This window comes from Argopecten irradians, chromosome 2 (genome assembly GCF_041381155.1).
Source record: "Argopecten irradians isolate NY chromosome 2, Ai_NY, whole genome shotgun sequence".
Lineage (NCBI taxonomy): Eukaryota > Metazoa > Mollusca > Bivalvia > Pectinida > Pectinidae > Argopecten > Argopecten irradians.
In genome coordinates, this window is record NC_091135.1 from 66,521,280 (window position 1) to 66,548,034 (window position 26,755).

The 26,755-nt window shown below is 38.5% G+C and overlaps 1 protein-coding gene across 10 annotated transcripts in view; it reads left to right on the forward strand.

Annotated features, from left to right (window-relative positions):
* The window catches only part of LOC138316266 (protein phosphatase 1 regulatory subunit 16A-like), a 129,200-nt gene that overhangs the window by 10,701 nt on the left and 91,744 nt on the right, over nt 1–26,755 (forward strand). The window contains exon 1 of one of the 10 annotated variants that reach the window (XM_069257886.1): nt 15,258–15,277. The exons of the other annotated variants lie outside the window; for them this stretch is intronic. The gene's annotated coding sequence lies outside the window, so the exon portion shown is untranslated. Of the gene's footprint in view, nt 1–15,257; nt 15,278–26,755 lie in introns of those variants that run through there. 10 annotated transcript variants of the gene reach the window in all.

The following is a 26,755-nucleotide window of genomic DNA, read 5'->3' on the forward strand; positions in this document are numbered from 1 at the left end:
AATAGATGAACTTGTCACAACTGATTCACTCACCAACTGTCACAATCTACATCAGAAACATATATACATAGAGATTGGCAACTCCACCATTTTTAGGATCGGCAGATGTACCTCTGTACGTGCTAAGGGGTTTTATATCAACTCTTAAATAGTGATATACAGTAGAATAACTTTGATATGTTATAAAAGTTCAGTAGTTTTTAGGTGGTTTGAGTACAATTTTGGACAGAAAAAATAATATTTTAACATTAATAAAACAAAATGCACTTTTGGTTTTAAATGTCTGATTTTCCCAAAACCAGGTAAAATTGCTGTTTTTCATGCTTTCATATTTAAACATAAATCGGGAAAACTGGTAACATCAAACCATGATTTAATGTTTAAACTTTGTGTTGATGCAAAAATATAATGTTTAAAAGAATACACTTTAAAGTAGTTAGCCAAGCGAGGTCCCGCTGCCTGTCAACAAAGACAAAGAAGGAGTTTCCAATCTCTATGTATATATGTTTCTGTCTACATGCAGCTACGGATTGGAAGTAAAAAGGATCCAGGCAGAGATAAGAAAATTGTTTACTTCAGATATACTTTAGTACTATAGGAGGACTATCAAATCTGTTATTGAAATAAAATTTTGATTTTTAAAGCTTCAGATTGCCCAGCTTTTACATTTTGTATTAGTGGAAGCTGGTGTGATCTAAGACAGAAAAGGGTATTGCTAACTGTCAATCATACAGACAGATGGGGGAGATATTTACTTAACTTAAATATAGTTGTTGACAGGCAAAAGAAAATAACATTTCTGTTTGCCTGTAAGATCTTTGTAAAAGTTGCTGATAACACCTTGTGTGTGTTATATCTTGACATTCCTGCCATTGTTAGACATTCTGACAGTTTAGGATCTAAGATAAGTGATGATAGAGACATCATGTGCTGGTGATTATAATGTCCCTGTTAGTCTAACCTAGGTACGTATATACCCCGTGGTTACCTTTAGACTGTAGATTGATGATGGTATTTTTATACACTTTTCTCATAAATGCTTGTATTTGTTGATCCCATCTGCTTTTTGCATGAGCAGAATATTTCAGAGCTGAGGCTAAAATGGTGATTTTATGTGTGATCCCTGTTGATTCTGTTTCTTTGCTTGGTCTCTCTGTTGATTCTGTCGGTATTAAGTCCGACTATTTGGGAGATCGGCATTTAGTCTGAATATTTGGGAGATCTGTATTTAGTCTGACTATTTGGAAGATCGGTATTTAGTCCGACTCTTTGGGAGATCTGTATTTAGTCCGACTATTTCAGAGATCGGTATTTAGTCCGACTATTTCAGAGATCGGTATTTAGTCCGACTATTTCAGAGATCGGTATTTAGTCCGACTATTTGGGAGATCGGTATTTAGTCAGACTATTTGGGAGATCGGTTATTTGGGAGATCAGTATTTAGTCTGTCTATTTGGGAGATCTGTATTTAGTCTGACTATTTGGGAGATCTGTATTTAGTCCGACTATTTGGGAGATTGGTATTTAGTCCGACTATTTGGGAGATCGGTATTTAGTCAGACTATTTTGGAGATCGGTATTTAGTCTGACTATTTGGGAGATCTGTATTTAGTAAGACAATTTGGGAGATCAGTATTTAGTCTGACTATTTGGGAGATCTGACTATTTGGGAGATCAGTATTTAGTCCGACTATTTGGGAGATCAGTATTTAGTCTGACTATTTGGGAGATCTGTATTTAGTAAGACTATTTGGGAGATCAGTATTTAGTCCGACTATTTGGGAGATCAGTATTTAGTCTGACTATTTGGGAGATCAGTATTTAGTCTGACTATTTGGGAGATCTGACTATTTGGGAGATCAGTATTTAGTCTGACTATTTGGGAGATCAGTATTTAGTCTGACTATTTGGGAGATCAGTATTTAGTCTGACTATTTGGGAGATCAGTATTTAGTCTGACTATTTGGGAGATCAGTATTTAGTCTGACTATTTGGGAGATCTGACTATTTGGGAGATCAGTATTTAGTCTGACTATTTGGGAGATCAGTATTTAGTCTGACTATTTGGGAGATCTGACTATTTGGGAGATCAGTATTTAGTCTGACTATTTGGGAGATCTGACTATTTGGGAGATCAGTATTTAGTCTGACTATTTGGGAGATCAGTATTTAGTCTGACTATTTGGGAGATCAGTATTTAGTCTGACTATTTGGGAGATCAGTATTTAGTCTGACTATTTGGGAGATCAGTATTTAGTCTGACTATTTGGGAGATCAGTATTTAGTCTGACTATTTGGGAGATCTGACTATTTGGGAGATCAGTATTTAGTCTGACTATTTGGGAGATCAGTATTTAGTCTGACTATTTGGGAGATCTGACTATTTGGGAGATCAGTATTTAGTCTGACTATTTGGGAGATCAGTATTTAGTCTGACTATTTGGGAGATCTGACTATTTGGGAGATCAGTATTTAGTCTGACTATTTGGGAGATCAGTATTTAGTCTGACTATTTGGGAGATCTGACTATTTGGGAGATCGGTATTAAGTCTGACTATTTGGGAGATCAGTATTTAGTCTGACTATTTGGGAGATCAGTATTAAGTCTGACTATTTGGGAGATCTGACTATTTGGGAGATCGGTAGTGATTTAAGTAGGTTCTAAGTTTAAGACAGAATCAGTCGGATATTACCAACAATACAATTAATACATTATGACGGTTTTGCACACAAGGACTAGGTAACGATTGTGTGTGTCGCACAGTCCTAAACCATCGATGTCAATTGATATACTAGCCTTACACTGGGTTTGGATATAGGATTGGTTTCATATGTATGAAATAGGACAAATAATACTACTATAGGGAAACACCGTCTGGACATGATTTCCTGTTCTTGTGACATCTAGCTATATAGTAATAGTGCCTTTGACCAAGATAGTGTAGACAAGAATTTACACAAAGAGTGGTTTACAGATATAGTTGATCATGCTAGATATCCGGCTGATTCTAGATATCCGGCTGCTGTTGCAGTTAGCATAGTTAGCAATTTATTTGTATAGACAATGAAATGTGAACAGCATTATTAACAAGACAAATCAGCTAGGTAGTCTTGTGATAAACAAAGAAAGCATGCTGGTCTGTACAAAATGGCTGTGAATTATTGATGAGGCCTAGGTGGGTTTGGTATGATAGATTGACTGACAGGCGGACTATAGGAGATAGATAGCAGGTCAGAGATCCCTAATCCTGCTGCTGTAGTCGTCCAGAGTGGCCCCATCAACCCATTCAGCTAAGTGTGGCACCCCTATTAAAATTGATAACTCTGCTTTGATCGATAGCTATATATATAGGCTGAACCCAGGAAGTTGTGAGGTCATTTAGAATTACTGTGTGAGGGGGAGTAAGTACAGAGAGTTTGTCTGTGTCCTAGTCAGCTTACCATAATGTCTGTATCCTAGTTAGTGTACCTTAGTGTCTGTATCCTAGTTAGTGTACCTTAGTGTCTGTATCCTAGTTAGTGTACCTTAGTGTCTGTATCCTAGTTAGTGTACCTTAGTGTCTGTATCCTAGTTAGTGTACCTTAGTGTCTGTATCCTAGTTAGTGTACCTTAATGTCTGTATCCTAGTTAGTGTACCTTAATGTCTGTATCCTAGTTAGTGTACCATAATGTCTGTATCCTAGTTAGTGTACCTTAATGTCTGTATCCTAGTTAGTGTACCTTAATGTCTGTATCCTAGTTAGTGTACCTTAATGTCTGTATCCTAGTTAGTGTACCTTAGTGTCTGTATCCTAGTTAGTGTACCTTAGTGTCTGTATCCTAGTTAGTGTACCTTAGTGTCTGTATCCTAGTTAGTGTACCTTAATGTCTGTATCCTAGTTAGTGTACCTTATGTCTGTATCCTAGTTAGTGTACCTTAGTGTCTGTATCCTAGTTAGTGTACCTTAGTGTCTGTATCCTAGTTAGTGTACCTTAGTGTCTGTATCCTAGTTAGTGTACCTTAGTGTCTGTATCCTAGTTAGTGTACCTTAGTGTCTGTATCCTAGTTAGTGTACCTTAGTGTCTGTATCCTAGTTAGTTAGTGTACCTTAGTGTCTGTCTGTATCCTAGTTAGTGTACCTTAGTGTCTGTATCCTAGTTAGTGTACCTTAGTGTCTGTATCCTAGTTAGTGTACCTTAGTGTCTGTATCCTAGTTAGTGTACCTTATGTTGTCTGTATCCTATTTGTATCTAGTTAGTACCTTAGTGTCTGTATCCTAGTTAGTGTACCTTAGTGTCTGTATCCTAGTTAGTGTACCTTAGTGTCTGTATCCTAGTTAGTGTACCTTAGTGTCTGTATCCTAGTTAGTGTACCTTAGTGTCTGTATCCTAGTTAGTGTACCTTAGTGTCTGTATCCTAGTTAGTGTACCTTAGTGTCTGTATCCTAGTTAGTGTACCTTAGTGTCTGTATCCTAGTTAGTGTACCTTAATGTCTGTATCCTAGTTAGTGTACCTTAATGTCTGTATCCTAGTTAGTGTACCTTAGTGTCTGTATCCTAGTTAGTGTACCTTAGTGTCTGTATCCTAGTTAGTGTACCTTAATGTCTGTATCCTAGTTAGTGTACCTTAGTGTCTGTATCCTAGTTAGTGTACCTTAATGTCTGTATCCTAGTTAGTGTACCTTAATGTCTGTATCCTAGTTAGTGTACCTTAGTGTCTGTATCCTAGTTAGTGTACCTTAATGTCTGTATCCTAGTTAGTGTACCTTAGTGTCTGTATCCTAGTTAGTGTACCTTAATGTCTGTATCCTAGTTAGTGTACCTTAGTGTCTGTATCCTAGTTAGTGTACCTTAGTGTCTGTATCCTAGTTAGTGTACCTTAATGTCTGTATCCTAGTTAGTGTACCTTAGTGTCTGTATCCTAGTTAGTGTACCTTATGTCTGTATCCTAGTTAGTGTACCTTAGTGTCTGTATCCTAGTTAGTGTACCTTAGTGTCTGTATCCTAGTTAGTGTACCTTAGTGTCTGTATCCTAGTTAGTGTACCTTAGTGTCTGTATCCTAGTTAGTGTACCTTAGTGTCTGTATCCTAGTTAGTGTACCTTAGTGTCTGTATCCTAGTTAGTGTACCTTAGTGTCTGTATCCTAGTTAGTGTACCTTAATGTCTGTATCCTAGTTAGTGTACCTTAGTGTCTGTATCCTAGTTAGTGTACCTTAATGTCTGTATCCTAGTTAGTGTACCTTAAGTGTCTGTATCCTAGTTAGTGTACCTTAATGTCTGTATCCTAGTTAGTGTACCTTAATGTCTGTATCCTAGTTAGTGTACCTTAATGTCTGTATCCTAGTTAGTGTACCTTAGTGTCTGTATCCTAGTTAGTGTACCTTAGTGTCTGTATCCTAGTTAGTGTACCTTAGTGTCTGTATCCTAGTTAGTGTACCTTAGTGTCTGTATCCTAGTTAGTGTACCTTAGTGTCTGTATCCTAGTTAGTGTACCTTAGTGTCTGTATCCTAGTTAGTGTACCTTAGTGTCTGTATCCTAGTTAGTGTACCTTAGTGTCTGTATCCTAGTTAGTGTACCTTAATGTCTGTATCCTAGTTAGTGTACCTTAGTGTCTGTATCCTAGTTAGTGTACCTTAATGTCTGTATCCTAGTTAGTGTACCTTATGTCTGTATCCTAGTTAGTGTACCTTAGTGTCTGTATCCTAGTTAGTGTACCTTAATGTCTGTATCCTAGTTAGTGTACCTTAGTGTCTGTATCCTAGTTAGTGTACCTTAGTGTCTGTATCCTAGTTAGTGTACCTTAGTGTCTGTATCCTAGTTAGTGTACCTTAATGTCTGTATCCTAGTTAGTGTACCTTAATGTCTGTATCCTAGTTAGTGTACCTTAATGTCTGTATCCTAGTTAGTGTACCTTAATGTCTGTATCCTAGTTAGTGTACCTTAGTGTCTGTATCCTAGTTAGTGTACCTTAGTGTCTGTATCCTAGTTAGTGTACCTTAATGTCTGTATCCTAGTTAGTGTACCTTAATGTCTGTATCCTAGTTAGTGTACCTTAGTGTCTGTATCCTAGTTAGTGTACCTTAATGTCTGTATCCTAGTTAGTGTACCTTAATGTCTGTATCCTAGTTAGTGTACCTTAGTGTCTGTATCCTAGTTAGTGTACCTTAGTGTCTGTATCCTAGTTAGTGTACCTTAATGTCTGTATCCTAGTAAGTGTACCTTAATGTCTGTATCCTAGTTAGTGTACCTTAATGTCTGTATCCTAGTTAGTGTACCTTAGTGTCTGTATCCTAGTTAGTGTACCTTAGTGTCTGTATCCTAGTTAGTGTACCTTAATGTCTGTATCCTAGTTAGTGTACCTTAATGTCTGTATCCTAGTTAGTGTACCTTAATGTCTGTATCCTAGTTAGTGTACCTTAATGTCTGTATCCTAGTTAGTGTACCTTATGTCTGTATCCTAGTTAGTGTACCTTAGTGTCTGTATCCTAGTTAGTGTACCTTAATGTCTGTATCCTAGTTAGTGTACCTTAATGTCTGTATCCTAGTTAGTGTACCTTAGTGTCTGTATCCTAGTTAGTGTACCTTAGTGTCTGTATCCTAGTTAGTGTACCTTAGTGTCTGTATCCTAGTTAGTGTACCTTAATGTCTGTATCCTAGTTAGTGTACCTTAGTGTCTGTATCCTAGTTAGTGTACCTTAGTGTCTGTATCCTAGTTAGTGTACCTTAATGTCTGTATCCTAGTTAGTGTACCTTAATGTCTGTATCCTAGTTAGTGTACCTTAATGTCTGTATCCTAGTTAGTGTACCCAATATAGATCACAAGGAGACACAACAGTAGTAGTCTGTACCACACTCAATACATATTACATACAGGGAAGGTAGCCCTACAATTGATGTTAATTAATCATTGAACGTCTTTAAGTAGCTCATTTCATGGAATTTTCCTTTGTCCAGTTGGCATCATATGGGCTATGAATGCCAACTGAAAGAAGTTCAATGCTTATATTTACATTTGGTTATAACAGATTTTGCATCTATAATAAATCTTTCGTTATCGTCGATAATGGAACAGTCATTTGAACAGCCATTTTCCATGATTGCTGGTATGGCAATTGTGACGTCACAATAATAATGATGTCATAATAAGCGGCTGTGGTACATAGACTATATGAATGCAAACTGCGCTTGGTATAGTTACATAATGGGACTACAGTGAAAATGTAAATACTGTATTTCCCTAATAAGGGCTCCGATGTAATTCGTTAAAAGTGGCGCCGTTATTTGACACCATTTTTAGATGTTTTTTTTGGAAACAGGCTATAGTCATCTACGAAATTTTCTATAACCAACTTATGTTTTTTAGTTAAGTAAGTATTGAAATTACATAATTATGAAGAAATGTATGTGTAAGTAGTATTTAACATTGGTTAAATGTGTCTCTTTCATTGAATTTTGGCATTTCATGCTAGCCTGGTTGTTTACCATGCGTACACAAAATGGCAGACGGTGCATTCGATCGCTACTTTCGTTTTGTGGCAGATGGGAAATACTGACAAGTGTACACAATAAAATGCTTAGAAATGACAGCATTCCTATTATTTAGGAACCTTTATCATAGATATACAGTAAGTATTCATAAAACCTGTATAGACATCGCTAAAATGTTGTTGCCAGTTAGTCTTCATCCACACAAGGGTGTGGGACATTCAAGTGAGTCACGTTTTGTTTTGAATAGTGATCTTGCTGTTTTTATTCGTAAACACTCGGCAAACATGTCCTAAGTTGTCTAATGCAATAAAAGTTCTTGTAGATATGTTAAGCATCAAACTGATGTGAAACAGTATTTTATTAGCACCTGCAAAGACAAATTGTCAAATTTGCCACAAAAACTGTATGAAATTAGCAGTTCCCCATGGCAAGGCACTAGTGTCACTGGGAAAGACACTTTGGCCTATGTAACTTAGCAAGACACTTTGCCCAAGCTGTATCTCTTGACAAGCTATTTTGCTCTATTTGTGATCCAATGCAATATATATATTGTTCTGTGTTTCTTGGCAATACAATTTGCTGTAGATCTGTACCTTGTTTTCATTGGTAAGACACTTTACTATGTTCACCTTAAACAAGACACTTTGTCCTGTGTACCTGACAAGACACTTTTCAATGTGTCTCCCTGGGAAGACATTTTATCCTTTTAGACAATATCCCCATTTTATATTTAACAGACATTTGATGTTCCAGTATTAAATTGTCCTTGAGATATCTACCATAAACAAATCAACTTACCCATCATCGCCTTAAGTTACTTAACTGCAGTTTGGTTGTTTTCTTTAGGTCATTGAAACATTAATAGTGTCTATGGATATACAAACTGAGAACCTAGCTGCCTCTAAATGATCCTGGCTACCCAGAGCAATCCACCAAACCATGTATGTGATTGACCATGATCCCATAATAGCCTATTTATAGGTGACCTTTGTATAGTTATAAGCATCAATTGCTAAATGCATGCTGACTTGCATACATTATGCATATATGCATCATATCTTTTTGATGTACATGTATCACTATATACTAGATTCCCCCTGTAATGTTATGACTGGAAGACAACACACACCAGGAACTTAATTATGACCCTGGGGTTGTGTAGTATACAAAAGATCATAGATCCCTGGGGTTGTGTAGTATACAGAAGATCATAGATCCCTGGGGTTGTGTAGTATACAGAAGATCATAGATCCCTGGCTCTGTAGTATACAGAAGATCATAGATCCCTGGCTCTGTAGTATACAGAAAATCATAGATCCCTGGGGTTGTGTAGTATACAGAAGATCATAGATCCCTGGCGTTTGTGTAGTATACAGAAGTTCATAGATCCCTGGCTCTGTAGTATACAGAAGATCATAGATCCCTGGGGCTCTGTAGTATACAGAAAATCATAGATCCCTGGGGTTGTGTAGTATACAGAAGATCATAGATCCCTGGGGTTGTGTATATACAGAATTCATAGATCCCTGGCTTGTAGTATACAGAAAATCATAGATCCCTGGGGTTGTGTAGTATACAGAAGATCATAGATCCCTGGGGTTGTGTAGTATACAGAAGATCATAGATCCCTGGGGTTGTGTAGTATACAGAAGATCATAGATCCCTGGCTCTGTAGTATACAGAAGATCATAGATCCCTGGGGTTGTGTAGTATACAGAAGATCATAGATCCCTGGGGTTGTGTAGTATACAGAAGATCATAGATCCCTGGGGTTGTGTAGTATACAGAAGATCATAGATCCCTGGCTCTGTAGTATACAGAAGATCATAGATCCCTGGGGTTGTGTAGTATACAGAAGATCATAGATCCCTGGGGTTGTGTAGTATACAGAAGATCATAGATCCCTGGGGTTGTGTAGTATACAGAAGATCATAGATCCCTGGGGTTGTGTAGTATACAGAAATCATAGATCCCTGTCTGTAGTATACAGAAGATCATAGATCCCTGGGGTTGTGTAGTATACAGAAAATCATAGATTCCTGGGGTTTGTGTAGTATACAGAAGATCATAGATCCCTGGGGTTGTGTAATATACAGAAAGATCATAGATCCCTGGCTCTGTGTAGTATAGACAGAATAAATCATAGATCCCTGGGGTTGTGTAGTATACAGAAGATCATAGATCCCTGGGGTTGTGTAGTATACAGAAATTCATAGATCCCTGGCTCTGTAGTATACAGAAGATCATAGATCCCTGGGGTTGTGTAGTATACAGAAGATCATAGATCCCTGGGGTTGTGTAGTATACAGAAGATCATAGATCCCTGGCTCTGTAGTATACAGAAGATCATAGATCCCTGGGGTTGTGTAGTATACAGAAGATCATAGATCCCTGGGGTTGTGTAGTATACAGAAGATCATAGATCCCTGGGGTTGTGTAGTATACAGAAGATCATAGATCCCTGGGGTTGTGTAGTATACAGAAGATCATAGATCCCTGGCTCTGTAGTATACAGAAGATCATAGATCCCTGGGGTTGTGTAGTATACAGAAGATCATAGATCCCTGGGGTTGTGTAGTATACAGAAGATCATAGATCCCTGGGGTTGTGTAGTATACAGAAGATCATAGATCCCTGGGGTTGTGTAGTATACAGAAGATCATAGATCCCTGGCCATGACCTGTCTTTACTGTGTGAATAAACAATTTAGCAGTCATTGTGTCAAACCCCTGTTGATTATTGTTGTCAACCCCTGGTGGAATGAATTGCTCTGTTAAGTGGTATATGATAACTGACTTTGTTATGTCAGAAGTGCACCTGTTGGTGGTCTGGTTAAAGCCAAACTTTCATGTGGCTGTATTTGTTGTTTTTACATGAAACAGATTCTGTTAATGATATTATTACACCAACAGAGATGTACAGGCCCCTTTTTCTTTCTGCCAGAAGTCAAGGCCAGCTCATTACTGCCTGAGGTTTCATTCATGATAACAAGAGGCTGACAAACAGATGCTGGAATATCTGTGATGGATCTAATAGCATTTTATCTGCAGGTCGGCAATTAATGTAATGAGTTGAGAAAACAGCTCAGAATGAACTGGGAGACAGTGAAGGTGAAACGCTAGCAGGAAACCTATGTAACCATGCTGATTACTGCTAGGTAATTACTAAATGGATTCTTTTAATATCTGTTAGATTTTAGTATTATGTTGGTGCTACATATTCTCATGTTATACTTGAATGGACGTATCAGAGTTGCTTTATCACATATAGGTTTTCTGTGAAAAAAGATTTCATCAATGATTGTTAAACTTTATTTCACCTATTTACAGATAAAGCAATAACAAACAAAACACAGGTTTTAGAGTTTGTAATTATTTTGGCTTCTGTTACTATGATAGATGGACTAGACACTTCAATTATTATTACTATGATGTGGATTATCAAGGACACTTAAATTCTTACTATGATGTAGATTATCAAAAGCTTTCTGTTTTGATTACTTTTCTGATGATGGTGAAATGGAATATGTTGTAGCAGGAGCTTGTGTAATATGAGCCTTTATAGTTAAGTAAATATACAGTGGCCACAGGAGGTAGCTGATTAGGATATTTGATTGATAAAGAAATAAAGAATTAAGGACAAGAAATCCTCCTGGCTATAGTAGCTCTGCATCGCTTTGTCAGATATAAGATGTCATGTACAATGAACTCTACCAGGGTAGGAAAGCATCGGGGAGAATGTGGCGTTCAAACAGGGAGAACATGGCTTCCAATGGGGTATATCAATCTGTGTCCCTGTAATGATGGTGATTAATATTAATAAATTTGACCTTGGAGATTAACTAAAGTGACCTTAAACATTTGAACAAAAATGGGATTACTAACATAATAAAGTAATGCAGAGAAGAGATTTCAAGAAATTGTGAGGTAGGATGAATTAAGGTGAAGAAGGATGGATGGACAGACAGACAGACAGACAGATAGGCAGACACAATGTCCCCACTTAAAAGGTAGATTTGTATTTTTGAGATGATTGCTTTTCTTTGGTTTGTAACCATGACAACAGTTATTATTCATGTATAGTTACATGATACGAACATTTACAAGAAACAGAAAATTGTCTACACACATACAGAAAATTGTCTTCACACATACAGAAAATTGTCTACACACATACAGAAAATTGTCTACAAACATACAGAAAATTGTTTACACACATACAGCCAGATATCCTGATGTTTCCTGTATTGATTTAGAAAGTTCAAATTTACATTTGTACTTATTCATGATTACTTTCCTAAAAATCAATTGTCTTTTGTAGAATTGCATTTCATTGTTACGAGGTTAATTGAGTTTGTTGTAGAGGCAGTGCACTATCAGGACCATCTGTTATCAGTGTCTTGGGGGATGTTCACATGGTTTTGTGTTAGTTTATCATCCCATGTGTTTGGTATGTTACAGAAGCATGTTCCATGTCAGATAACAAGGTCTGGTCACAGGGCTCAGTCGAGGCATCTTAACATCATTACAGTATCCAAATATGGTGTCAGGCGCTCCCCCAGGATCTCCACGGAGACCAAATGTTCCCATGGATATTACACATTAATGCATAATAATATAGGAAACGTCATAAAAAATACATTTTTGCCATCTCAATATGGTGTTGATTCAAACTGAACCATAGAATTGTGTTGAACCCATCTATGAAACATATTAGGTAAGACCATTTTTGTCGAGTCAGAAATGTAACAAGACAAATGAATTTCATTGGTCACAGAAGAGCCTCAATCTGAGGTTTCCTGTCAAACTCATTTCAATGGTCTGAGAGGAGCCTCAATCTGAGATTTCCTGTGAAAGCCTTTCCATTGGTCAAAGAAGAGCCTCAATCTGAGAATTTTTCTGAAAGCCATTTTATTGCTCAGAGAATATAGATTCTGTTGGCTTTAGATGATTGATTAAATATGTAAATTCCTGTTACTATTTGATTCTTGCAGATCTGAATGATGTACTGTGGGTATTAATGATAACTTTACTTATAATTATAGCTCCTATTTCATAGAGGTTATTACATGCCCTTTTATTGCAATGTTTCTTAGGATGATAAGTTTTTACTCAGGTTTTACACAGAAGCGATGCATGTATACACATAATGGTCAATGTGCAGTATTATGTAGCTATGTTCACTTTGATACTTAGTAATACATACAGTAAAATATATAATGAGCAAGATAGCATTTATGTTCAAACATTGCCACGATCAATTGCCTTTAAGCCTTATAGAGACAGGCTATATGACTAGGTATATAATATAAGACTCTCTCATATGTGGATATGAAGGATAGGGATATTCTACCCAAAGGTCACAAAATGTAGTAAACATTTTGTGATCCTGAGGGTAGAATATCCCTATTCTTCATATCCACTTATGAAAGAGTATTTTCTTTCATACCTTGATGTTTTATCGCAATTGCAAAAACAAATGTAATAATTTTGCCAAGGAAATAAAAATTTTGTTGACACCGTGATGTCATGAGGCTTTATTGCATGGGTAGCCATGCAATACAGCCTCAGGCGACATGAGTGTATTGCCCTAGACCAGCCAGTATTACACCCGTAGGTATGAAAGAATACCCATTCCTATACTGCATCAGTGTTTTATTGAAACAGATTCTGAGCAAGTGTTATGAGTAATGTTACATTGTTTTTATTTTGATACATGAATTTTGTTCTTCGATTGATATTAGTTGTACCAACACCTCAAGAATGCTTTTGATTTGCTTATAAATGTAGTATCTGGTTCATTTGTTTGGAGATAATTGATCCTTAGGAATTAAATTTAACAACAAGATCATTGTGGTATTAAAGAAATAATTCTATTTTTTGTTGTTTACTGAAATGATGCACGTTAGCGCGGCATGTTGAAATCTGTCCAACAAATGCAATTTACACACCAGTAAACAACAAAAAACAATTTAATATATTTACATTTTAACCAAGTTTTTCTTTTAAATTCAATGTTCTGATAAGTTATACGATTGATGTAACATCCGGTCAATTGAAGGAATCCTGGAACAGCTGGCTCCAATTTGGGGGGAAATGTTGTCAAGTTCAGAAAGTACACAAAATCTTTTTCATTTAATTGATGCAATATTTCTCAAATATTTTTATTTTCTGAAATGTATTTAAGATACTCATTACATTCAAATTGTTTTATTGAAGCATTAAAAATACAGAAACAATATGTAGGCCAAATCTTATGCGTATTAACACTACTTGAGGAAGTCAGTGTTCCAGTGTATGTATTATAGCGCGACAACTGACTGCATTTACACAATTGTAAACGATTTCCCAGTTGGTAAGGTTATATAGCAAAGAAAAAACAGAAATGTAAATATTCAGTAAATGAAGTAGATGTATACAGAGCAAAATGTGTAGTCTTAGAATTTCAGTTTTACCTCGCTAATTCTACCCGTACATATCCAATACTCACCCTCTTGATCTTCACCTTAGTTTGTATTGTTGATTTAACAAGCTATCATGGTCCTCCGATATCACATGCATGTGCGATAAAAGTGATTACACTAAGAAATTGTACATATTTGGTTTGATATGATATCTCCATTGACATCATCTTACTAGTCAAGGTATCCCAGTATCCGACATTCTCCCTCTTGTACTATGCTCCACATGGGTCTGTTGCTAAGAAGGTTGGTGGTTTTTTCTCCAAGTGCACCTCAATCTTCTTCTTCAACAACAAAACATGGCTTGATCTGAAATGACACTGAATATCATTAAAGTCCTACACAACCCAAATGTTGTACCCGGTAGTCAATCTTTATCTACACACAAACATTTGATAGTTTCTTACAATTGGATAGGTACAGATGGTCCCAATGCAACTTTCAGATAGTTTTTACATTGACCCCTTGACCTTGCCTTTCATATAGGTTTATGGTTTATAGCCCGGGAAGCCATTGACTAGGACCCCTATTACCACTGAGCTTTGCTATGCCATTGAGTTGTCAGATGAGAAACATTTAAAACTCCATATTATTGATTATATATAAATTTTCTGTTCATTCTTATTCAATGATGACAGCATACGCTAGTTTACAATTTGGTTACAAAATTACATAACAGTAAATTTTAACATCCAAATAATGATTTTATATGAGAAACTTTGAAAGTGCCCCAAACCATAATTGAGTCCTTGATGAGATTCTGTGTTGTTGTGTTCTGATTGGTAGATTTTGGACTCCATATTTTGTTCTTCTGCCATGGTTAATGTTGAACATCATTTATATTAATGATTATTTGACAGTCAGTTCTGCTGTTTTCTGTAGTAGCACACTTGAGGATTGGTTCACCATATACATACATAACCAATTAGCCCTGGTAGAAAAGAAGTAATTAATTGTGGCAGGGGAAAATAAGTGCAATCATTATGTAGTATGACCATTGAACATGGTTTGATTGTTGTAACAGGAAATTTGACCTTAGGAAATACTGTGTGGTTACATGGAACAAGTTAAAAATGTAAAACAGGCAATTTGACCTTAAAGTTAGCTGTGAGTAGGTGATTTGTAGACATTTCTACTGGTGGTAGCATGGAGATGGCCGTTATCTGATTATAGACTTAATAAGTGACACATAAGGAAGAGGATTTTAGATCCTTTTAATTCTCTCTGTGTATTCCCTGGATTCAGAAATGAGCACCTGTCTCTTATTTCATCAGTAGTTGATTACTATCTCATACCCAATTACTGCTATCCAAGATGTCTGCTGTGATGGCTTCTGGCATGTACCAGGTAAGTAATATGTATACATAGACACATATGCATGCAGGGGTGGCTCAGTGAGTGACCACTGGTCAGTCCTGTCACTGACCTAGGCTGACCAGCTGGTGGACATTGAGTGGGTGTTGTACATCATTATCCTGTTTACTGTCATTGGTTGTCAGCATCCTTCCATCCACAATGACCTGTGGGTGAAACAGTAGGATTATCTCCCCTTGGTTTGAAATATTGTAAAAATCAAAATTACAAAAAAAAATTAGAATTTTATTGAAGTTTTAAGATTCTATAGACTGGTGTTGGATCTATGGTATAGTAGACTGCTCCTATAGATTGTTATGTAAATTATTAGGCTAAAGGAGGGGTTGTAAGTTTGAATCTTATGTGGGGCAGTTGTCAGGTACTGACCGCTGGTCTGTGGTTTTTCTCCGGGTATGCTCCTGGCTTTCCTCTACCAATAAATCTGGCACCTTCTTAAATGACACTGGCTGTTAATATGATGTTTCGTTTCTTAGAAAAACAAACTTACGTCACACTTCTTATATTTTAATTGTTTATTTATTGCCTTATCTTCATCAAATGCCATTCCACATAATCCTACCTAAATACAACATACATAATACATAAAATACACAGTCTATAAACCTAATCACTTTTGACAAAGACAACGTAAACCAACCATAATTTCAACATGAGGGTGATCAGTTTTATTATACATGTATAATCTACTGATGGGCTTTTATATTTTTACATTTGACACCATTTCAGAGGCAGGTGGCCAGTAGATTACACTTTGATATCGGAGTTTGTACTGGTCATGGTGGACATGTAAGCATATTGTATGTAACAAAGTTCACACAGTATATCCCTATCATAGGTATGTTTGACCTACGTCCTCTTGGATGATGAAGAATTCAGATAGAATCCTCAAATACTCTAGAGCTAGCAACTCTAATGAATTTCTATGGTCCTTGTTTAAACACTTTGGTCTCTTTCATGTTGCTTCTGATAGTCTGTGTAGAGTAACTTAAATGCTTGTCCAGAGTATGGAACACTTACCTGATGTAGTTAACAAATGACGAGATTTCTGGTGAGGCAAACGTTAAGGATCATAAGGTAATGACTTCCAGGTAAACATTTATAATGGTTGAGGAAGCCTGATCATAGTACAGACACTGGCACCATATACCTACCATTCAACCTGCTAGGTAAGTCGTGGACAGAGGGTTTTGTAAGGTTGATAGTATGATATACTGGGTACAGTTGTTTTAATCTGTAGGGAGGAGTTCAGTAAAAATTACATTACTATATGTAAGCCCTCCCCATCCCCTCTCGATCTCCCCCTATCTCCCTCACTTTCTGTAGCAAACCCTGTAAGCTGGACCCTGGTATCCTTAGAAATGAGAAATATGGTAAATTGTGTGGAATCTGGTACTAGTGTGATAATGATGAGTTAAGTAGGCAAGGAATAAGGACTCATGCTAGTAGTCCTCTGATAATACATTAAAATGATTTAAGATATAAAGCGTTTCATTAGCCTCAGTTGACCTTCACAGCAAAATTGTAAACTTCTGGATCACATATATCTGGTGAGAATATTTTTACCAAATAGCCTTGAGACACAGAACAAGAAGTTAAAAAGGAAAAGTTTAAAAAGAAACTTGAACAGTTTTCATTATATAGTTGTTTGCCTACAATAAGCCATTAAAATATGTGTGGTACCCCTTGGCTGTAAATGTTTCTGGTGTGATTGTGATGTAGATGACTCACGGACATGCAGCCAGGTAGAAAATATTTACATAGCTAACGTATAATACACAGATGTAATACTACGACACAAGATTTTCTAAATAAAGCATAATAGGAGGACAAGTAGAAATAAAACATTTATAAACAGAATTTAAACTTACAATTTCTTTATTCTTATCAGTTATATTGTTTCTGTATGTCTGTTTTAATGATACTATTTCAGTTTTTTCCTCAGAGGTGATTTCTTGTCAAACTTTTTACCCATACTCCCATATATTGGTATGGTTAACATCTGTCTACTTTTTGTCTTGAATCAGTGTCATTGCTTCAGCATCTCACTGTTGGGATTTGATCAAACTTGCGAAGAGGTTGTGTGACTCTGCTACCGAAAGCTTAAGATTATCACTGCTAAAACAAGACAAATCTTCTATTGATTCAGTTTAATACAGTCAAGAGACTTCTGAGCTTTGACTTTGGGGGTATTCTGGAGTCACGGAAATATTTGGTCATTAGATATGATATTATTACAATCAGAATGACATGTTTTTAGTAACGGCATTACAGAAGAGACAACAGTGGTCTGATTGGTGGACATTAGAAAGGGTTTTCTACTGAGATGTATATATACTTTAGTAACGGCATTACAGAAGAGACCACAGTGTTCTGATTGGTGGACATTAGAAGGGTTTTCTACTGAGATGTATATATACTTTAGTAACGGCATTACAGAAGAGACCACAGTGTTCTGATTGGTGGACATTAGAAGGGTTTTCTACTGAGATGTATATATACTTTAGTAACGGCATTACAGAAGAGATCACAGTGTTCTGATTGGTGGACAATAGAAGGGTTTTCTACTGAGATGTATATATACTTTAGTAACGGCATTACAGAAGAGATCACAGTGTTCTGATTGGTGGACGTTAGAAGGGTTTTCTACTGAGATGTATATATACTTTAGTAACGGCATTACAGAAGAGATCACAGTGGTCTGATTGGTGGACATTAGAAGGGTTTTCTACTGAGATGTATATATACTTTAGTAACAGCATTACAGAAGAGATCACAGTGTTCTGATTGGTGGACAATAGAAGGGTTTTCTACTGAGATGTATATATACTTTAGTAACGGCATTACAGAAGAGATCACAGTGTTCTGATTGGTGGACATTAGAAGGGTTTTCTACTGAGATGTATATATACTTTAGTAACGGCATTACAGAAGAGATCACAGTGTTCTGATTGGTGGACATTAGAAGGGTTTTCTACTGAGATGTATATATACTTTAGTAACGGCATTACAGAAGAGATCACAGTGTTCTGATTGGTGGACATTGGAAGGGTTTTCTACTGAGATGTATATATACTTTAGTAACGGCATTACAGAAGAGATCACAGTGTTCTGATTGGTGGACATTGGAAGGGTTTTCTACTGAGATGTATATATACTTTAGTAACGGCATTACAGAAGAGATCACAGTGTTCTGATTGGTGGACATTGGAAGGGTTTTCTACTGAGATGTATATATACTTTAGTAACGGCATTACAGAAGAGATCACAGTGTTCTGATTGGTGGACATTAGAAGGGTTTTCTACTGAGATGTATATATACTTTAGTAACGGCATTACAGAAGAGATCACAGTGTTCTGATTGGTGGACATTGGAAGGGTTTTCTACTGAGATGTATATATACTTTAGTAACGGCATTACAGAAGAGATCACAGTGTTCTGATTGGTGGACATTAGAAGGGTTTTCTACTGAGATGTATATATGGTGGACAATAGAAGGGTTTTCAGAAGAGATCACAGTGTTCTGATTGGTGGACATTAGAAGGGTTTTCTACTGAGATGTATATATACTTTAGTAACGGCATTACAGAAGAGATCACAGTGTTCTGATTGGTGGACATTAGAAGGGTTTTCTACTGAGATGTATATATACTTTAGTAACGGCATTACAAAAGAGATCACAGTGTTTGATTGGTGGACATTAGAAGGGTTTTCTACTGAGATGTATATATACTTTTGTAACGGCATTACAGAAGAGATCACAGTGTTCTGATTGGTGGACATTAGAAGGGTTTTCTACTGAGATGTATATATACTTTAGTAACGGCATTACAGAAGAGACCACAGTGTTCTGATTGGTGGACATTAGAAGGGTTTTCTACTGAGATGTATATATACTTTTGTAACGGCATTACAGAAGAGATCACAGTGTTCTGATTGGTGGACATTGGAAGGGTTTTCTACTGAGATGTATATATACTTTTGTAACGGCATTACAGAAGAGATCACAGTGTTCTGATTGGTGGACAATAGAAGTGTTTTCTACTGAGATGTATATATAATGGTGGACAATAGAAGGGTTTTCTACTGAGATGTATATATACTTTAGTAACAGACATACAGATATCATATGATGAAGTGATAGCTTCTTACAACATTTAACCACAAAATCACACTGTATGTTTAAAACAAATACTCGAATAAGGATTCTTCTGTGAAAATGCAATGATTTTGGTGCAAGCAAATTTTAGTACAAGATGAGTATCAAAGAAATCTAAATTTAGTATCAGAATATGATATTGTAAAAATCGCTTATTAATAACACAATGAAAATATGATTTGTATATTTATATTTTAGTGCAATTATGTTCTATGTTAACAGTCAAAGAAGTTGAAACAAAGTTCACAAAAGAGTAGATATGATAGGACCAGTATTTGGCCTTAATTTTTCAGGCCGAAAAAAATTAACTCTGATCCCCATCAATTTCATATCAATAAATACTCTCATACTTGCCATTCATCAAAACATATTTTTTTATAACTATGTACACGAAGTGTCCCACCTATGACGTCATCAAATTGATGATTTTCCTCTTCTCGCCAAATTTTGCTAGAAATTCATCATCTTTAGGTTAGAAAAGGCTTGAAATGGATTTGGCCGCCACCTTGGAGCAACTTTTCATTTTGCATGGATATGCGTAAATACACGATACACAATGTGTGAAAATCTCTTTCTGCTCCACGAAGGCGGCCACATTCATTTTTAGAGAAAACCACTCAAAGAGTATGATTTTTCAAGGATTTTTGTGAAAAATGGCGGGAAACTGCATGTTGATGACGTCATAGTGAACATAATTGGCACATGCAGGATATTTTCGAGATGTAATGTGTTAGCAAATGTATTCAGCTGTTATATGGCAAAATATGTTGTTCTTTACTGGAGAATCAATTTTGAGGCCATATTCGAGTCTTAACGTACCTTCTCCTTGGTATGCTCAATATAAATATATATCAATTTGTATATGCTCATTATCGTTAAATGGGATCTAGTGCATTGACCATGTCAAATACGGTACTTGGGTCATACAGATGAAATGTATGTTGTACTGTGATTGTTTTGTTATCTGATAAAGGTAGATTACATTTCTGAGATGAAAACTGACCACACTGACCAATCAATCTTGTTGATTGCCTGTGATAACTACACATACCTTGATGAGAACACTGATTGAAACATAATGTATAAGGTGGCGACATTGAAGGATGATAATGTGTTTTACATGATCTGGCCCACTGGGTCATGCATGATTACCCACCAGGTGACCTCAGCTAGATACAAACAGTACTTAGGGATCAGGCGCACCCTCATATAGTTTTCCAACAGAAGGGGTGAAAATATGATAGATGGTGTTTTGAGGAGATCTAGTGTTGTGTCAGACACTGAGCTGGGAAGAATGTACCAATGTTTTGTCTGAGGAAACAAGTCAGCACTAAAATTTCATCAATCTACTTTGTGTATGGGCTTCACCTCGATACAGGCACTACATTTATTGGCCTAGTGGTTAAGGTGTCTATGACAATCCACCTTGTCAGCCCTCCACCTCATGGTCATGGTAGCCTAGTGGTAAAGGTGTCTGACATTCTACCTTGTCAGCCCTCCACCTCCAGGTCGTGGTAGCCTAGTGGTAAAGGTGTCTGACATTCTACCTTGTCAGCCCTCTACCTCATGGTCATGGTAGCCTATAGTGGTACAGGTGTCTGACATTCTACCTGGTCAGCCCTCCACCTCCAGGGTGTGGTAGCCTAGTGGTACAGGTGTCTGACATTCTACCTTGTCAGCCCTCCACCTCCAGGTCGTGGTAGCCTAGTGGTACAGGTGTCTGACATTCTACCTTGTCAGCCCTCCACCTCTAGGTCATGGTAGCCTAGTGGTACAGGTGTCTGACATTCTACCTTGTCAGCCCTCCACCTCAGGTCATGGTAGCCTAGGTCAGGTGTCTGACATTCTACTTGAGCCCTCCACTGGTATACAGGTGTCTGACATTCTACCTTTGAGCCCTCCACCTCTAGGTCATGGTAGCCTAGTGGTACAGGTGTCTGGAGTCCAGTGTAAGCACTTCTACCTTGTCAGCCCTCCACCTCCAGGTCATGGTAGCCTAGTGGTACAGGTGTCTGACATTCTACCTTGTCAGCCCTCCACCTCAAGGTCATGGTAGCCTAGTGGTACAGGTGTCTGACATTCTACCTTGTCAGCCCTCCACCTCCAGGTCGTGGTAGCCTAGTGGTACAGGTGTCTGACATTCTACCTTGTCAGCCCTCCACCTCAAGGTCATGGTAGCCTAGTGGTAAAGGTGTCTGACATTCTACCTTTAGCCCTCCACCTCATAGGTCATGGTAGCCTAGTGGTACAGGTGTCTGACATTCTACCTTGAGCCCTCCACCTCTTGGTCTTGGTAGCCTAGTGGTACAGGTGTCTGACATTCTACCTTGAGCCCTCCACCTCAGGTCATGGTAGCCTAGTGGTAAGGTGTCTGACATTCTACCTTGTCAGCCCTCCACCTCCAGGTCATGGTAGCCTAGTGGTACAGGTGTCTGACATTCTACCTTGTCAGCCCTCCACCTCCAGGTCATGGTAGCCTAGTGGTTAAGGTGTCTGACATTCTACCTTGTCAGCCCTTCACCTCCAGGTCGTGGTAGCCTAGTGGTCAGGTGTCTGACATTCTACCTTGTCCATTCTAGCCTCCAGCCTACCTCCAGGTCGTGGTAGCCTAGTGGTACAGGTGTCTGACATTCTACCTTGTCAGCCCTCCACTTCACCTCAAGGTCATGGTAGCCTTGGAAGGTGTTGACCTTACCCCTCAGGTCTGGTAGCTGTAAGGTTGACATTTTCTAGCCCTCCACCTCAGTCTGGTAGCCTAGTGTAGGTGTTGAATTCTACCTTTAGCCTCACCCGTATGTGCTAGTGACAGGTGTCTGACATTCAGTGTTGATTCTACCTTGTCAGCCTCCACCTCAAGGTCATGGTAGCCTAGTGGACAGTGTTGACATTCTACCTTTCAGCCTCCACCTCAGGTTGGTAGCCTAGTGGTAAGGTGTCTGACATTTTACCTTGACCTCCACCTCAAGGTCATGGTAGCCTAGTGGTACAGGTGTCTGACATTCTACCTTGTCAGCCCTCCACCTCAAGGTCATGGTAGCCTAGTGGTACAGGTGTCTGACATTCTACCTTGTCAGCCCTCCACCTCAAGGTCATGGTAGCCTAGTGGTACAGGTGTCTGACATTCTACCTTTAGCCCTCCACCTCTTGGTCATGGTAGCATAGTGGTATAGGTGTCTGACATTCTACCTAGAGCCCTTCACCTCTACGTCATGGTAGCCTAGTGGTTAAGGTGTCTGACATTCTACCTTGAGCCCTCCACCTCTAGGTGATTTTGGCTAGTGGTACAGGTGTCCGACATTCTATCTTGAGCCCACCACCTCTTGATCATGGTAGCCTAGTGGTTAAGGTGTCTGACATTCTACCTTTAGCCCTCCACCTCTTGGTCATGGTAGCATAGTGGTATAGGTGTCTGACATTCTACCTAGTGCCCTTCACCTCTATGTCATGGTAGCCTAGTGGTTAAGGTGTCTGACATTCTACCTTGAGCCCTCCACCTCTAGGTGATTTTTGCCTAGTGGTACAGGTGTCCGACATTCTATCTTGAGCCCACCACCTCTTGATCATGGTAGCCTAGTGGTACAGGTGTCTGACATTCTACCTTGAGCCCTTCATGTCTAGGTCATGGTAGCCTAGTGGTTAAGGTGTCTGACATTCTATCTTGAGCCCTCCACCTCTTGATCATGGTAGCCTAGTGGTTTAGGTGTCTGACATTCTACCTTGAGCCCTCCACCTCTTGGTCATGGTAGCCTAGTGGTTAAGGTGTCTGACATTCTACCTTGAGCCCTTCACCTCTAGGTCATTGTAGCCTAGTGGTTCAGGTGTCTGACATTCTACCTTGAGCCCTCCACCTATAGGTCATTTTTGCCTAGTAGTACAGGTGTCCGACATTTTACCTTGAGCCCTCCACCTCTTGGTCTTGGTAGCCTAGTGGTTAAGGTGTCTGACATTCTACCTTGAGCCCTCCACCTCTTGGTCATGGTAGCCTTGTGGTACAGGTGTCTGACATTCTACCTTGTCAGCCCTCCACCTCAAGGTCATGGTAGCCTTGTGGTATAGGTGTCTGACCTTCTACCTTGAGCCCTCCTCTCAAGGTCATGGTAGCCTAGTGGTTAAGGTGTTTGACATTTTACCTTGAGCCCTCCACCTCATGGTCTTGGTAGCCTAGTGGTAAAGGTGTCTGACATTCTACCTTTAGCCCTCCACCTCTTGGTCATGGTAGCCTAGTGGTACAGGTGTCTGACATTCTACCTTGAGCCCTCCATCTCTAGGTCATGGTAGCCTAGTGGCACAGGTGTCTGACATTCTACCTTGTCAGCCCTCCACCTCAAGGTCATGGTAGCCTAGTGGTACAGGTGTCTGACATTCTACCTTGTCAGCCCTCCACCTCCAGGTCGTGGTAGCCTAGTGGTAAAGGTGTCTGACATTCTACCTTGTCAGCCCTCCACCTCAAGGTCATGGTAGCCTAGTGGTACAGGTGTCTGACATTCTACCTTGTCAGCCCTCCACCTCAAGGTCATGGTAGCCTAGTGGTACAGGTGTCTGACATTCTACCTTGTCAGCCCTCCACCTCAAGGTCATGGTAGCCTAGTGGTACAGGTGTCTGACATTCTACCTTGAGGTTTAGGTGTCTGACATTCCCTTTAGCCCTCCACCTCTAGGTCATGGTAGCCTAGTGGTTAAGGTGTCTGACATTCTACCTTGAGCCCTCCACCTCTAAACTTGCCCTCCACAGCCCTCCACCTCTTGGTCTTGGTAGCCTAGTTGTACAGGTGTCTGACATTCTATCTTGAGCCCTCCAACTCTTGGTCTTGGTAGCCTAGTGGTTAAGGTGTCTTACATTCTACCTTGAGCCCTCCACCTCTTGTTCATGGTAGCCTAGTGGTTAATGTGTCTGTCATTCTACCTTGAGTCCTCCACCTCCAGGTCGTGGTAGCCTAGTGGTACAGGTGTCTGACATTCTACCTTGAGCCTTCCATCTCCAGGTCATGGTAGTCTTGTGGGTATTCTATTATCTCCTTGTCACATTCATTTAGTTAAACCTGCATGGCACCGGCATTTTCATCAGGTTTTTTTGGTAGTTTGCATTTTTCCCAATAATGTTTTTTAATGATTTTTTGGTTTGCTGCATTATATAATTTTGTGATTAGCCCTGTGTTGATTGACTATACACAGGTATGATATATACAGCAGATGTAATGTGTTTTGCTGGTTTTTTACAGCTGACTGGTTTCACATGCAATTAAAACAAAAAGTGTTAATGCACATGGTGGTGATAATATATGTACCAGATTGACCAATCTTTTTCAGACAGTGATTATCCACTCACAAGGACAAAAGTTCAAAGGTCAATATGTAAAGGTTTACCCTGATAACAATATAGACATGTACATGAGAGGTACAAACTTTGTTTAAAATTGATTACTTCCTTTAACAAATATTATACATATGCAAAAGAATGCATACACATGAGAATGCATACACAATAGGATTATTTCAAATTGAAAAGTATGTGTCAAACTGTCTAATTTGTTTTGTCAATATACCTATAAACGAAGTTAAGGCTGTGGATGTGTGTGTGGGCCTGAAGTATAGGACAGGATGTATACCTATACCACAGGAGACTGTGAAGACAGGTGTGGTACATCCTGTTATTGTACAAACCATCTAATAAAATGTACTCAAGGAAGGTTTCATTTCATATCATTTAATTTTAAAGGAGACTTCGAAGAAACAAAAACTTAAGCAATCAAACCAAGATTCATTATCACAATGGTCATTTTGATATTGTGGTACTGTATTTGTAAAAATATCACATGGATAAATTAACTAGACAACACCTCGTTGATGTGATAAATACATAATGACATCTAAATATAGCCAGAGAATAAGTTGTGAAATTACAGGTATACTGGTGCAATTGTGTAAGGTGATGGACTTCAAACTGTACACTTAGCTTAGTATACACACATAAGTGGCATACACACGGGCAACAGGTTCACTTCATTTATGACAGAAAACAGGACCCTGATTACCGTCAACACATGTTGATTAATTGACTGATCAAAATTAAATTGACCTAGTTTTAGGTAATTTCAACATGGTATGTATACCATTACTTAGTCCTGATTTATTCTATTACTATCTTTTAATCAGGTCAGAATATGGGCATACATGCTGCAAAATGATTACTTTTGCAAAAAAATAAACTATTAAAGAGAAGCAATTAAAATAAAAAGTTACAACTAAAAAGGGAGGTAATCCTCAAAAATATAAAGGGGCAGAAGCACTGAAATCTGCCCTAGATTATGAATTGAATGTTTTCTGCCACTTAATGTAGATTGGCAGTTGTCTGCCCCTGATTGTGGATTGGCAGTTGTCTGCCCCTAATTGTGGATTTCAGGTTGTCTGCCCCTTATTGTGAACTAAAGGTTGTATGCCCGTGACCGTGAATTGGTGGTTGTCTGCCCCTGATTGTGGATTTGAGGTTGTCTGCCCCTGATTGTGAACTAGAGGTTGTCTGCCCTTGACCGTGAATGGCTGGTTGTCTACCCCAGATAGCAGTGGACAAGTTTGATTGATCAGTTTTCTCTTATGGTTCTGTCTGTGAAAAAGTTAATTGGTTCTTTTTCTTTTAAGAGTACCTTAAGACCTATGCAAAATTGGACCAACAGAATCGACTTTTTATATACAAGTGCCTGGTACCTCAGTGTGTCAAGGTCGTAAAGTGTCACCAAAGCGCGCCCAATGTTTGTGTAGGGTTAATAAAGCAGCCAGATTGACCGGCCAGCTGTAACAATTTGGACACATCCTATGTTATTATGGCACCCTTGCCGTCATTCTCTGCCTCATGGATCCAATTTGGCTGCACAGATTTGATTTTGTGTCCTTTCCAATGAGATGCAGTGCTTCCACAAGAGATGGAAGGAGCCAGTTCAACTCAGGACAGTTACCATCATTGAGATTAAAACATGTAAATGTTATTTGGACTTTGCCAGTTTGTAGATGGAACTGTTACCACTGTGATGGGAGAACAAACCAATCTGCTACTGTGTGACAAGAGACATATGTTAGCCAATGGGTGACAGTGTGCTGGTGTCACTCCCTAGTATCCCGTGATATCAATCCAAGCAGTCAAGCTGATCAATCGGTCTTAGCGAGCTGTAGTACTCTCAAATCTGAAATATGACTTTGTGGTTTCGAGCTTTAACATTGTTTTATGGGGAGAATATTTGTGGTTACAAAAACAAAAAATTCTACACAATGATCATTATATGTATACTGAAAGAAAGAGCAA